Source organism: Delphinapterus leucas, chromosome 21 (genome assembly GCF_059928025.1).
Source record: "Delphinapterus leucas isolate spDelLeu-1000000601 "Yukka" chromosome 21, BTC_Dleu_Yukka2, whole genome shotgun sequence".
Taxonomy (NCBI): domain Eukaryota; kingdom Metazoa; phylum Chordata; class Mammalia; order Artiodactyla; family Monodontidae; genus Delphinapterus; species Delphinapterus leucas.
In genome coordinates, this window is record NC_143149.1 from 10,608,318 (window position 1) to 10,620,823 (window position 12,506).

Consider the following 12,506-nt stretch of genomic DNA (forward strand, 5'->3'; position numbering starts at 1 on the left):
ACTTGTACAAGGAGTGTTCTTGGCAGCTTTATTCAAAACAGCCCCTATGGAGACAACCCATCAATAAATAGGTGACTAGATAAATCTTGTTACATCCATACAACGGAATGCTACTTGGTAATCAAAAAGAACAATATTGATAAATCTGCAAAGGTTAACTGAGTGAAAGAAGTCAGACACATAGGACTGTCTATTCCCATGTACATGAAGTTCTGGAACAGGCAAAATAATCTACAGTGAAGTCTAGGGCAAGAGGGGGGATGGCTTGGGAGGAGCCCCCCCAGGGCACTTGGGGTGATGGAGATGTTGGCTGGCGTGCCAGTGACATAGGTGTATGCGTTTTTCTAAACTCATCTCACTGTATATTTAAAATGGGTCCATTGACTTTATAGTATGTAAATTGTACCTCAAGGGAGTTCTTTTTTTTTTTAAATAAATTTATTTTATTTATTTATTTATTTTTGGCTGCGTTGGGTCTTCGTTGCTGTGCACGGGCGGGCTTTCTCTAGTTGCAGCGAGCAGGGGATACTCTTTGTTGCGGTGTGCAGGCTTCTCATTGTGGTGGCTTTGCTTGTTGCGGAGCATGGGCGCACGGGCTTCAGTAATTGTGGCTCGTGGGCTCAGTAGCTGTGGCTCGCAAGCTCAGTAGCTGTGGCTCACGACCTCAGTAGTTGTGGCTCGAGGGCTGTAGAACGCAGGCTCAGTAGTTGTGGTGCATGGGCTTAGTTGCTCCATGGCATGTGGGATTTTCCTGGACCAGGGCTCGAACCCTTGTCCCCTGCACTGGCAGGCGGATTCTCAACCAGTGCATCACCAGGGAAGCCCCGAGTTCATTTTTTTTAAGTGAGTCAGATATCAAGGTAAAGAAGAGGCAGAATTTGAAGTGAGTTTTTTCTTTTTTGTTAAAGAGACTATTCTTTTTAAGATTTTTTTTTTATGTGGACCATTTTTAAAGTCTTTATTGAATTTGTTACAATATTGCTTCTGTTTTATGTTTTGGTTTTTTGGCCGCAAGGCATGTGGGATCTTAGCTCCCTGACCAGGGATCAAACCGGTACCCCTGCATTGGAAGGCGAAGTCTTAACCACTGGACTGCCAGGGAATCCCTGAAGTGAGTTTTAATGTGATAAAGAAACTCTGTGAATGTTAGAGTTCATCATCCCTGCGGCCTCCTTTCAGACTCTCAAGGCTCTCCCTCCTTCCTCTCTAATTAAACTTACTTCTTTGGGGGCAGCAACATTTGATATAAAATTTAAATAATTTCAGGTTCAATTCTATTATTTTTCTCTTTGGTTTACTTATGTGGATAGAAACACTGTGTTCTATGTTATAGTTCCAAATGCATGGTATTGTAGCTTTGTTAGGTTTTGTGCGCTTGCCTGGGTGTAAAGCAACAATCAGAGCAATACAGTCACAGATTATTAACTTCAACTAATGAGCAGGATAAGTTCTGTGTCACAAGCCACCTTCAGCTTAGGGACACTCGGTCTACCAGACACTCCCCCATAACGTGCCAATTTTACTGGCAAGCCCTTAGTAGCAATAGATTCAGTGTTCTTACTACATCCCAAATCAGAGATTTTAATTAGCTTTTATCACGTTTTACCTTTTTTGATTTTCACCTAATTATCCCCAAACTTAAATCTGACTGAATTATTTAACAAGCAGACAACAAAGAAGCTATTCTCAAAAACAAAGAGCCCCACCCTTTCTGGTTCTTGGCCCCTGCTGGGTCAGATCCAGCCAAGATTTGAAAGCATTTGTGGAAAAGCCATGACTCAGTGTATGCTCACAGTATGGTTGTTTTCCTATTTCCCTCCCAAATGAAACTTAGACAAGACCACCATGTTGCCGAAGATGAAAAAAATCAACAAACTAATTTGAGGGGGAAAACGATACCATTTTCTAAAATCTCCTAAGCATTTCCTTTTCTGAAAACAGACATGGGAATCTTAATTGAAAATGATAAGCTAGTTAAACATTACTCATAAGAAGCACCATCCTGTGGTAAAAAAATGTGCATTTGGCTGAAAATAGAAAGATGTATGTCTTCACCTTAGCCATGCTTCAACTAGTTGGATGACTGGATAAAGTGTTTAATTTCTCAGCCCTGTGAGATGGGATGGATGATCTCACACTTCCCCCCAGTAATACAATCGGGAATAGATAGCCTCTTTTTCTGATAAGGGGTTAATACCCAAAATATATATAAAGGACTCATACAACTCAGTAGCCAAAAAAAACCCAAACAGACTAATTAAAAATGGGCAGAGGAACTGAATAGACATTTTTCAAAAGAAGACATACAAATGGACAGCGGGCATATGAAAAGATGCTCAACATCACTAATCATCAGGGAAATGCAAATCAAAACCACAATGAGACATCACCTCACACCAGTTAGAATGGCTGTTATCAAAACGACACGAAATAAGTGTTGGTGAGGGTGTGGAGAAAACGGAAACCTTGTACACTGTTGGTGGGAAAGTAAATTTGTGCAGGCACTATGGAAAATAGTATGGAGATTCCTAAAAAAATTAAAAATAGAACTACCATATGGTCCAGTAATCCCACTTCTGGGTATTTATCCAAAGGAAACAGAACTGCTGTCTGGAAAAGATATCTGCACCCCCATGTTCACCACAGCGTTATTTACAATAGCGAAGATATAGAAACAACCCAAGTGTCCATCAACATATTACTGGATGAAGAAGGTGTAGTGTGTGTGTGTGTGTGTGTGTATATATATATACACACTTATGTATACATATATATATGTGTATACAGAGATTGTATTGACAGTTGCCAGAGATGAGGGTGGGGAATGGGCGAAATGGGTGAAGAGGGTCAAAAGCTACCGACTTCCAGTTATAAGTTCCGGGGATGTAATGTACAGCATGGTGACCAAAGTTAACAATATTGTATATTTGAAAGTTGCTAGGAGACTAGATCTTAAAAGATCTCAAGAAAAACATTTTGTAACCATGTAAGGGGATAGATGTTAACTAGAATTACTGTGATGATTATTTCACAATATACACATATATCAAATCATTATGTTGTACACCTGAAACTAATACAATGCTATATGTCAAATATATCTTTTTTAAAAAATTGGAAAAAAACCAATAAAAGTCAAGCCTGAACTTCCTTGTAAATGTAATGAAGCCTTTCATGACACAGGGGAAGAAAAAGAGTGGTGGTGGCTGCGCTCTTATCCCTTTTATCACTATTTATTACTTGTACTACTATTTATTGCTTCTATAACTATTGCTTGTATCACTATTTATTACATATACTACTATTTATTACTTGTATCACTATTTATTGCTTGTAACACTTTATTGCTTGTATCACTCTTTACTACTTGTATCACTATTGCTTGTATCACTATTAGTTATACTACTATTTGTGGCTTGTATCACTATTTATTGCTTGTATCACTATTACTTGTATCACTATTGCTTGTATCACTATTTATTGCTTGTATCACTATTTATTACTTGTATCACTATTTATTGCTTGTATCACTATTACTTGTATCACTATTTATTGCTTGTATCACTATTTATTACTTGTATCACTATTTATTGCTTGTATCACTATTTATTACTTGTATCACTATTTATTGCTTGTATCACTATTTATTACTTGTATCACTATTTATTACTTGTATCACTATTTATAGCTTGTAACACTATTTATTGCTTGTATCACTCTTTACTACTTGTATCACTATTGCTTGTATCACTATTAGTTATACTACTATTTGTGGCTTGTATCACTATTTATTGCTTGTATCACTATTACTTGTATCACTATTGCTTGTATCACTATTTATTGCTTGTATCACTATTTATTACTTGTATCACTATTTATTGCTTGTATCACTATTACTTGTATCACTATTTATTACTTGTATCACTATTTATTACTTGTATCACTATTTATTACTTGTATCACTATTTATTACTTGTATCACTATTTATTGCTTGTAACACTATTTATTACTTGTATCACTATTTATTGCTTGTATCACTATTACTTGTATCACTATTTATTGCTTGTATCACTATTTATTACTTGTATCACTATTTATTGCTTGTATCACTATTTATTACTTGTATCACTATTTATTGCTTGTATCACTATTTATTGCTTGTATCACTATTACTTGTATCACTATTTATTACTTGTATCACTATTTATTACTTGTATCACTATTTATTGCTTGTATCACTATTTATTACTTGTATCACTATTTATTACTTGTATCACTATTTATTGCTTGTAACACTATTTATTACTTGTATCACTATTTATTGCTTGTATCACTATTACTTGTATCACTATTTATTGCTTGTATCACTATTTATTACTTGTATCACTATTTATTGCTTGTATCACTATTTATTACTTGTATCACTATTTATTACTTGTATCACTATTTATTGCTTGTATCACTATTACTTGTATCACTATTTATTACTTGTATCACTATTTATTACTTGTATCACTATTTATTGCTTGTCCATTTATTACTTGTATCACTATTTATTACTTGTATCACTATTTATTGCTTGTAACACTATTTATTACTTGTATCACTATTTATTGCTTGTATCACTATTACTTGTATCACTATTTATTGCTTGTATCACTATTTATTACTTGTATCACTATTTATTGCTTGTATCACTATTTATTACTTGTATCACTATTTATTACTTGTATCACTATTTATTGCTTGTAACACTATTTATTGCTTGTATCACTCTTTACTACTTGTATCACTATTGCTTGTATCACTATTAGTTATACTACTATTTATGGCTTGTATCACTGTTTATTGCTTGTATCACTATTACTTGTATCACTATTGCTTGTATCACTATTTATTGCTTGTATCACTATTTATTACTTGTATCACTATTTATTGCTTGTACCGCTGTTACTTGCACCCAGCTGATGCTGAGGGATTCTGTTTTGCCAGGCACCGCAGTAAAGCAGGGCAGATTCCTGCTGAAACTGGCCCCCAGTCTGCTCCCTTCTCCCTCCATGAAGTCCCAGTTCTAGAAGGTGGTGCAGCGCTTCTCCCTAAACCCACGCTGATAGATTCTACCCCCTGAATGAGGTTCATCACTGCCCTTCTCCTACTGGTCCACAAAGTGGAAGTACGGGGCTTGGTGAGTGGAGCTCTTGGATTTCAGCTGCCACAAGTCCCTCGTGCAGTCAACAACCATACAGGCCACACCTGTGCCCTCAGAGCTCCCATCTAACTCGGGGCTTAAGACTTGTTTCCGTTGTAGCCCCCGCCGCCTAGCGGTTTCTTCTTTCTCTGAACCCCTATAGGTCAGGTTGTTTGCTTATGTGATGCTCTAAAACGCATTTTAAACTTGGGTTGTATGATTTTTAAGGCTTCCGTTCCTGAGGTTCTGATCCTCAGAAGCGCTGGCTGTCAGTTTAAAACATGAGAGCAAGTCGAGATATTTGCTTTCCTACATTAAGTCATTAAACACTCGTCAGAGGTATTGCCCCGGGTTTCAGGAGGAGGAAGCAGGCATGAGACACGCTGTGTCCCCACCCAGACCCTGTTATTAGTCGGGCCAGGTTTCAACCCCGGACACTGACCGTGAACAATTGAACGTCTCCTGGAGGCTCTATTCCTGTGAGCAATCTCATTTTAAAACCTCCTTATGAGTCAAGGATCACAGCCACGTCCCTCGTTTGAGGCTCAAACTGAAACCGTGGGTAATGAGTCAATCCATTGCACCTGCCCTCACTAATCAAGGTCTTTTAAGACTTCATGTCCTCCAAGCTGCAGGGAGCCTAAACAGTAAGCTGTTTGCCCGAGCTGTTTTCCGGCAGCTTGGAGGCTCAGCTGCCTCGAGCTTAGGCTGAGCCGGTTGAGACTGGATAGGAGCACTGACCACTCAACTGGGCCTGCCGAAGCACTGGAGACCTGGTGACCTTGGGGAGGCCTGGCGCCTAGTTACGCCTGCGCAGAAGGTCTATTACGCACCTTATCCTTTTCCCCCCGCGCCCTCCCCGCACTGCCCACGCCCCCCACGCCCCCCCTCGCCTCAGCCCGCCCCCACGTGCCCCACGCTCCCGCACGCCCCGCCTCAGCCCGCCCCCCCACGTGCCCCACGTCCGTCCCCCACGTCCCCCACGCCCCACCCCCCGCCTCAGCCCACCCCCCACGTCCCCCACGCCGCCTGGCCTAAGCCCGCCCCCCACATCCCGCACGCCCCGCCCCCCGCCTCAGCCCACCCCCCCCCCCCCACGTCCCCCACGCCCCCTCCACGCCCCGCCTCAGCCCGCCCCCACGCGCCTCACGCCTCAGCCCGCCCCCACGTGCCCCACGCAGCTCAGGCCCCACCCCTCCCAGCTGCTTTATTCCTGGCCCGGCAAGGCCTGGCCTTCGCTGAGGTGGGCTTGAGGCTCCCTGTCTTTTCCTGGTCTGGCTGTGAGTAAACCTCTCCTTGCTTCTAAACCTCAGTTTGCTGTGCGTTGAGCAAAACGAACTTGGTTTGGTAACAGATTTGGAAGCCGGCCGGGAGGGAGTCCAGAGGAACCTTGGCCCGAGGGTCGTGGCCCCTCTTGGGTACCGGGAGCTGGTGGCCGAGCCTGAGCCTCGGGTCCCTTGGCTCCAGGGCCGTCTCTCAGTTCCCCACCAGGCACCCCGACCTGTGCTTGTTTCGTTTTGTGCCAGAAAAACGGTTTTGGGGTTTGGATAGGAAGACATCTTCGGGGTGAGTGATGTTAAAGTAACGCACCTGCGTCTCGAACGTTGGATGGTCCTGACCCGATGGGGGCTGGAGGCCCGGCTGGCGGGCGTTTGGGGGACAATAGGAAAGGTCGCGGCTGCTGAGGTACCGGGGTTGGAGGCTGGGGCTCTGGTTTCTGGTCTCATGTGTTCATGTCTGTCTGTGTCTGATTGTTTTGTTTTTAATCGCAGGGACCAGGTTCAGGAGAAAAGGGAACAAAGGAGAATGAAACAGGTTATTCTGCTGGCGGCCGCCTGAACCCAGGGAAGAGCCGGACCAAACGGAGACCCCCAGGAGGGACTCGGCAAAAGGTAGGAGGCCTCAAGGCCCCCCTCCTTGAATGCGGAGCCTGAGAGTGGGCCCCCCCCCAAATGTGGATATTGCAGGCAGGAGGGACGCTGGAAGAGTGCCCCATCCTGAGACTCTTGAAGGTAAGCAGGTGGCGCCTCAGGTGCCCCAGGTAACTGCTGATGCCGGTGACCAAGGATGATCGCTCCGAGTCCATTATTGTTTTCCATATGGGTGACGACGTGGCAGTGGGAGTCAAGGGTGGGGCTTATCAACACAGGTGGGGGGGGGAACTTGGTTTTAAATATCTGGCTTTCTAAACTTTGTTTTGAGACTGTTAGTAATAGGGGTGTGCGGAGAACCCTTGAGAAAACCTTTTCTCCGGCTGGGAAAGGACCATTGATAGCTTTCTGTACATGCGTGGTGGCCTCACTCCCCTTCTGGGATGAGATGGACTGAATTAAACGCCAGGGTTACCTTTGCACCTGGACGCTGAGTGGACATTAAAGCACCACCTGAGCAGAACTGCACGCTGCAGGCTCTATTACTCTAACCTCAAAAACAGCCTGCAGTGATTCCGGGAGCGATACCACAGAGGGTGAGTCTGGGGGATGGGCGGATGGGGGGTGCTGGGGAGAGCAGAGATGGCCACACCTGTACGGGCCAGGCTCTGCAGGGGACTAGACATTCCAAACTTAATGCAGTATCCAATAAAGTAGCAAGCAAAGCGTGGGGTGAACTTCTAACAGCCTCCCTGCGTTATGACCCAACATGCTCTTGCTGGTCACGTGGTGATTGACTGGTCCACAGCTGAATGTATGTTACGTGATTGAAGAGCAATTAACAAGTTGTAGGAATTCATCCCTAGCCCCTAACCATATTTTGCTACTGACTTTCTCCACAGACTCTTGTTGGGTTACCATCTTGGACTTGAAGGAGGTCTTTTTTGCACACGCTTGAGTTTTGAATCCCGACTTGTCTGCTTTCGCTGTTGGACAGTGCTTTCTCAGGGAGTTAAAAATTCTCACAATACTTGGAGAAATCCTGACGAGACCTGAGGGACCTTGAACTAAACAGGGGAGCCCTGCTCCGGGCTGTGGACAACGCCCTCATTACCAGTGAGACAAAGGACTTCTGAGACCAAGATACGGGTTTGACTTCCAACTTCTTGGCTGAAAGAGGCTGTCAGGTGTCCGAGAAAAAGGTAGATTCTCAGCCCTCTGTTAAATATTCTGGGGTTTTGATCTCAAGGACAGTAGGGCTGCTCCCTGCTGGGAGGGAAGCTCTAGCCAGGACTGCAGTTGCCATCGGGAGACAACTGTGGGATTCCTGGGAGCGACTGGGTGCTGCTACACCTGGACCCCCAAGTTTGGACTCATAGCAAAATCCTTTTTTTTTTTTTTTTTTTGCGATACGCGGGCCTCTCACTGTTGTGGCCTCTCCCGTTGCAGAGCACAGGCTCCGGACGCGCAGGCGCAGCGGCCATGGCTCACGGGCCCAGCCACTCCGCGGCATGTGGGATCTTCCCGGACCGGGGCACGAACCCGTGTCCCCTGCATCGGCAGGCGGACTCTCAACCACTGCGCCACCAGGGTAAGCCCCGCAAAATCCTTTTAATGAAACTTTTAAAGGCAGTTACACAGAAACCCTAGGCTGAAATCTTGAAGGATAAACATACAGGAGACCGGCTTCATCCCTGCAGGACGGGACGTTATGAGAAATGCGATGGGAAACCGCGACCAAGGTCATCCAAACCTTGCCTGGTTCCAGCCCCCGACACTGACTTCTTCCAGCGGCAGGTGAACCCCAACAGACCTTCAGCTGCTTTTCAGAAGCTGCGAGAAAGAAATCAAGGTGAGTGGGTTTGCTGCAGTGGTGGCTTTGGTCACATCAGGTACTTCAGAAGGCAATTTAAATAACTTGTTATAAGAAGGCTCTGTTCTCTTGTTAGTCCTTTGTTTCTAATCGCCCAGGCTTGGAAGGACTTCTACTTTGGTTGCGCTGGTAACCTATTAGGCTGATCACCTGATCCCTGTCTTTCCCTGGATCCCTAAAAATCCTAAATGTTAACCCTGGCTGGTCTTCTCTGTGCCCCTGAGGGGTATGTCTTTGCAGTTTCAATTACCAGTCTTGGTCCTGTGGCTACCTTGATGGCTGGTGTCTGGGTGGTATTTGTTTATTGGGAACAGTGTCAATGTCAAACCAGAAACAAGAAAACACTCAAATGAGTGCTTGACAGTTTGACTTCTCAAGCCCTTGTTGGATCTATGCCCCTTACGAGCAGGGAGTAGCCAGAGGCATCCTCACCCCTCTCCCTTGAGGTTGAGGAACGATGAGAAGACGGGGGTGCTGAACCTTGAACCGTGGCTTAAACGCACTCCACCTGCCGTCCCTGATGGAGGTTGTGAAGACTGGCGTGGCAGCCTAATCATTAGTAAGTGTTTGTCGGAGTTGTTCTCCAGGAATTGGAGTCAGCTGTGTCGAGTTAGGGCTGAGCCAGTTGAGGTGGGGTAGGACCACCGGCCCCTCAGCTGGGCCTGCGCCTGCATTGGAGACCTTGTGAACGTGCAGAGGCCTGGAGCCTAGTTACGCCTGTGCAGAAGGACGAGTACACACCTTTTTCCGATTGTGGCTGCCCACTTCGCCGTCCCATTAGCACCCCAGCGCCTTGCCTTCTGGGAGGCAGATCTGGGATTTGTTCTCCAGCTTCCTTGCTTGGCTGCCTTGCGGTTGAGCACTTTTTGCTGCAGACCTCGGCAGCTCAGCGTCTTGGCTGCTCTGCACCGGGCAGAGCGAACCTGGTTCAGCAACTGTGACTAATGGTGACATGTCACCTAGGAGGGTGCTCGAATGCACCATCTCCAGAAAGCCCCCGATGGGAAACCTGGTCCAGGTGAGCTCAGCACCCTCAGACGCTGGGCCTTCCCAGCTGGTTTGAAGACACAAGTAACTCGTTACCAGAAATAGCTAGTCTTTCAGTTGTTTAGGTCTCAGAACTCGGAGGCAACTCCTTCCTCCCAGGCCCGCAGTCCTCCCCTCCCTCCTGGCTAGCGCACTTCCTGAGTGGGGGACGAAAGCTGGAGAAGCCCAGGGCACTGGATCCGGGGGGTGGAGACCGCCCCCGCTGCCGCCAGGATGGACATCAGCTGGTCCCGTGGACCGGTCCAGCATCTCAGCTCCCAGGGAGGCGAGCCTGACCCGGAGCGAGGAGGTGACTGCCTGAGGTAAACATCTGGCTTTCGGCACAGAGGACTAGTAAACGGCTTTCCTAACGCCTAACCCTTCACGGCAGGTGAAGCTGGAGGGGGGAGGCTGACGCACCGCAGGCAGAGCTGTGGGCTGGAGGGAGGCCGTCCCAGGGGACAGAGGTCACCTGCTGAGGGAACCTCATCTGCGCTCAGCCCGCCTGGGGACCTGAGGCTTCTACGCATCCCCTCACCCTCGACACAGACTGGGCCCTGTCTGTCTGTCTGTCCCTGGGAGCACAGATACAACTCTGCGGTTGTGAGGGCCAGGCTCAGCTTGCAGGTGGAGGAACGAGCCGGAGGGAGGGCCAGCTACCCGTGGCCGCAAGGCCAGTCGTCACAGCTGAGACCCAGGCCTGGGGTGCTGGGCTGTGTCCCCACGCGCCGTCCTGTGTTGCGGGCTGAGCGGGTGTGCCCTTGGTGCAGCGGACAGAATGCTATTCTCAGCCCGGGGCTTCAACGCAGTAAGACCATGTTTGTGGATTTCATCAGCAGCTGTGACACAGGATTTCCATTCCCTGATTGTACAGGTTTTTTAAATTAGTTAATTTTTGGCCACATTGGGTCTTCCTCGCTGCGCGCCGGCTTTCTCTGGTTGTGGCGAGCGGGGTCTACTGTGCTTTGTGGTGCACGGGCTTCTCACTGCGGTGGCTTCTCGTTGTGGAGCACAGACTCTAGGTGTGTTGGCTTCAGTAGTTGTGGCACACAGGTTCAATAGTTGTGGCTCACAGCCTCCAGAGCCCAGGCTCAGTAGTTGTGGCACACGGGTTTAGTTGCTCTGCGGCATGTGGGATCTTCCCGGACCAGGTCTCGAACCCATGTTCCCCGCACTGCCAGGTGGATTCTTAACCACTGTGCCACCAGGGAAGTCTCTGATTGTACAGTTTTAAATGTAACGTAATAGAAACCACAGGTGTACGTATTTCAGTGTTTTCTGAGCTATGAGGAAGTGGGGTCACTTCACAAGACATAGCTCGCCTGTGCTGCCTCTTCAGAATGAAGATGCGACCTGCAGGCTCCCCTCCGGGGTGGGTCAGGATAAGACACTCAGGCTCTATGCAGGGAGCCGTGTTGTCACGTCCTGGCTGATCCTGGGGCGTTGTCGCATGACCCCCGGGCCAGAGCTGGAAAGGGGGTCTCACCCCAGCAAAGCCTCCGTCAGGGGAAGCTGCTCACCTTTAAAAGTGAGAAGTGGACCCCGTGCCATCAGAGCACAGAGTTCTCTGGAATTACCTGGGGCAGCAGGGGAGGAAGGTGGCCCAGGCCTCTGGGGTCTGGAGGGCTGGCCTGTGCAGCCCCTCCCGATCAACCTAAGGGGCCGACCTGCAGGATGGAGCCCTGAGGAACCAGGTACGAGGCAAACTCAGGGTCACTAACGCTTTTCCAAGAGATGGCAGTCTCTGAATGTGAAGGACAACGGCCGAGTCCCCCGACCATTGTGGGAAATGCAGTCGTTTGCAGGGCTGAGGAGAGGGCGGTGGGCAGCTGTGCCTCCTGCACGTGAGACCCCCGCCTGGTCCTGCACTGAGGGTAGGTGCTCCTTGAGTGGGACCCTGGGTGACTTTCCTGGCACTGGGTCAGATAGCACATCCTCCCGGGTAGCTGCCGCTCACGTTTCTGCTGTTCCCCACGGGCTCTGGCGACCACTGCTCTGTGCTCTCAGATGCTGCGTTTCTCACAAATCCGAGGTTCGTGGCAGTCCTGCGTTGAGCAAACCTGGTGCCGATTCTTCAACTGCATTTACTCACTTTGTCGTGTCTTAGTTATTCTTAGTGTTTCAAACTTTCATTAGTTGATGTGTGACAGTGATTTTATTGATTCTGATTTGGAAAACTCAGGTGCTGGTTAGTGTTTTTTAGCGATGAAGTGTTAAGGTGTATATAGGCTGTTCAGATGTAAGTCTGTATACATAACAGATTGAAACATAGTGTGAACAAGCTTTATATGCACCGGGACACCCACCAAGTCATGTGATTCGTGTTATTGTGATCAGTTTCCGGTGATGGAGAGATCTTGGATTCACATCTGAGGTCTGCCTGTCACACGCCCTGGGGGAGCCTGTGGAGCTCTGGGAACAGGACTGGGGCTCCAGGAACACTGTGTCCCCCTGCACCCTGTAGAAGGGACAGCCTGGACTAGTGTGACAGAAGTGACAAGTGGTCTGGAGCAGAGGAGGGTCACAGTCTCTCCTGGACCAAACTGG